General features: G+C 27.2%; 1 non-coding gene across 1 annotated transcript; it reads left to right on the top strand.

Annotated features, from left to right (window-relative positions):
- The first annotated feature begins 2,468 nt into the window (after positions 1 to 2,468).
- On the top strand, positions 2,469 to 2,664 carry LOC112799269 (U2 spliceosomal RNA). The gene has a single exon (XR_003200843.1). It is a non-coding gene; the product is annotated as a U2 spliceosomal RNA (small nuclear RNA).
- The last annotated feature ends 353 nt before the right edge of the window (positions 2,665 to 3,017 follow it).

Genomic DNA, 3,017 nt, shown 5'->3' with positions numbered 1-3,017 from the left:
TTTCCATGGACCTCACCTTAATGAGAGCACAAGAGAGATGATGTGAGCGGCAAGTATGAATAATTAGGGGACCATCGGAATGAGAAAGCACGTGGAATCATATACATTTTGACCCTCTTTGGTTTCGTGCTCACACCTTGTCTACTATTTTTCATTCATTCATCTCAGATCTCTTTCGAATTGCTCATAGGTTCTTGTTCTAGTTATAACTTTAATAACCAGTGCATGCATGGATTAATTCTCTGTTCTTTGACATTTAATATTCTTTCAATAAAAATGTTATTTATACACCAAAATTAGCTACTAAAATTAGCTACCAAGACAATGGACTATTTGTACAATATGTATACCTTCTCGAAAAATTAATTTAATTTTTGAATTTACCAAGGATCGAACTCTTGACCTTTCGAATTGAACACTTTAATACCATGTCATGATATCACTCATCCCAAAAACTTCAACTGATGAAAAAATGTAACACTAATAATTATATCTCTAATATTCCATAAACCGCCATTGTACACATTGTATAAATATTTCATTAGCTCCTCATACTTTCCCTTAATTTTAATATATATTTGTATTTCAATATATATTTTATACTAATGACTAATTTTAATGGCTAATTTTAGTGTACATGTAGCATCACTCATTACATGATTGTCCTGTTTTAACTTTGGGCCGAAATTATTTTTATAAAAATCAATATAATTTAAACCGATTTAGTATGTATTTATAGTATTTTTAAAGTTAAATTGATTTATCCTTACTATATAAATCGTCTTAAGTTAAATTGATTTAGTAGAAAAATGACCTTCGGTATAATTTAATCTAAAACCGATTTATGTAGCATCAGTATAAGGATTTTGTTAAATAGAATTTATATTATCACTTCTTTCTTTTAAAAAAAATTATCTTTTCAGTTTCAAAATTTATTGTAAAGTTAACATAACTAAATAAAAGAATATTTAATATATTAATTATTAGATTTATTTTATTTGTACTCTAAGTGCACATATTAAGATTATTATAAATTAAATTTTTTTATTAAAAATATAAAATCTAAAATTTTAATGTATTTATTTATATTTATTATAAAAATAAATTTAGTAACTTTCAATAATAATAATTTTATTATGTTTTTTTTAACACACGTTAACTAAATTTTTAATTTTTAATAAATATAAAATATCAAAGAGTCACTTATTTTTTAAGAAAATTATAAAATGTGTTTAATATAATGTTATTAAAGCTCTTTTTTCAATTTTTTATGTCAGCAATTAAAATTAACAAATTAAAAAAAATGAAAAAACCATTCTTATGAGCGTCTGAATTTATTTTCTTAATATGATTATATAAGTTATAACATCCATCTATAAGGACTATGAAAAAAGAAATAGCATATATAATGAAAATTATTAAAATTATTTAAGTAAAGAGAAGATATGATTGTGTAAATTAGTTTAGTTTGAATTATGTAAAACACAATACCCTAGTAAATCGGCTTAATATAAATCGAATTACATTGAAAAGTTATTTTTTTACTAAATTGGTTTAAGTTGGATTGATTTCTATAAGAACAATTTCGAAACAAAAGTCAAAACAGGATAATTGAGTATATTGGATGCCAAGCAATTTAAAAAAGTGATTTATCCTTGTTATTATATGTAAAATGAACAAGATTATTGAAAGTATTTCAGACCAAAAGGAAAAGGAAATTACTACTTTAGTAAAGCTTCCAATTTCTTGAAAGTTAAAACTCATAGCACGAATTTAAACAGGATATTCCAACTAATGCTAATTTTTCTGGATTGGGTTTTCCCCTTCCAAAAATGAAAATTCCAATAATGCATAACTATTCAAAAGTACACATGCAACCAAATTTATTTGGATAATTTTGATAGTTCAACGCTACATTTTATAATTACACGCTATCTTGTTTAGAGAATCAAGAAATAGATCAGGGTAAAAAGAGAGAATATTCATTGCATGTTCTGATGATAAGAAACATGCATTAATGTTAATAATAAATGCTATAACATAGGCAATTAGACATGTAGTAAAAGATTTCAGCAGAAAAATCTTTTTGTAGGTTGACATGTTTAGGTGCTTCTACATATAGGAACAAAATTGTAAACTTATTTATCTTTTATTTTCTTTGTTCGACGAGGCATGTATTTAAGAACTTAATTAAAATTGCTATGGAGCCCTCTTGTTATCATGCTCCAGAGTCCAAACTGCAGAGCAAGTTTTATGGAAGCTGTTTCGGATATGTATGATTGTTTGTACCATCATAGATTCCAATCTCAACTACTCATGCATTTATTCTCTTGCATTCATTCATTTATCTATAATATCTGAACAAGATTCGATTACTGGTATTGTTAAAAAGTACCACATCGTAGAGGAAAAGAAGCAACGCTGAAGTCTCTTTAATATAAAAGGAACGTTTTTATACTAAACAATTCATACCTTTCTCGGCCTTTTGGCTAAGATCAAGTGTAGTATCTGTTCTTATCAGTTTAATATCTGATATGTGGGCCATTGGCCCACACGATATTAAATTTATTTTTTGAGGGGGATGAGCCTCTACAGTGGCTTGCTACTGGGCTCAGCGTGCGTCGCCTAGGCCTTACACTATCGCCTGGGCCTGGCGCGCCCCAATCAATTCAGTCAAAAGTCATTTTGTGTTTTGTTGGGCTTTTTAGTATTCACTTTTTTGGTGTTTCAAAAAAGAATTGTGTCCAAACAAAAATAATTTATCCTTTTTGGTATATTCCCTTTAGCACTTGCTGCAATAGCAATTCAGCTCCACCGCTTCTTGTGGGTAGTGCGTTAACAATCTATGTTTTTATATTTTTCTTAATTTTTTTTATTTGAGGAAGTAATTAGCTAATATTTCAGCCGATATAAAATGTAGAAAAATACTAGTTAACCAATAAGTAAGTAGGCAACATTTCAACTAACGTAATGTAAAATACTAAAATATAACAACCTACTTAATTAAATTTAAATAA

Source organism: Arachis hypogaea, chromosome 4 (genome assembly GCF_003086295.3).
Source record: "Arachis hypogaea cultivar Tifrunner chromosome 4, arahy.Tifrunner.gnm2.J5K5, whole genome shotgun sequence".
NCBI lineage: Eukaryota > Viridiplantae > Streptophyta > Magnoliopsida > Fabales > Fabaceae > Arachis > Arachis hypogaea.
This window is presented reverse-complemented; position numbering and strand designations above follow the sequence as displayed.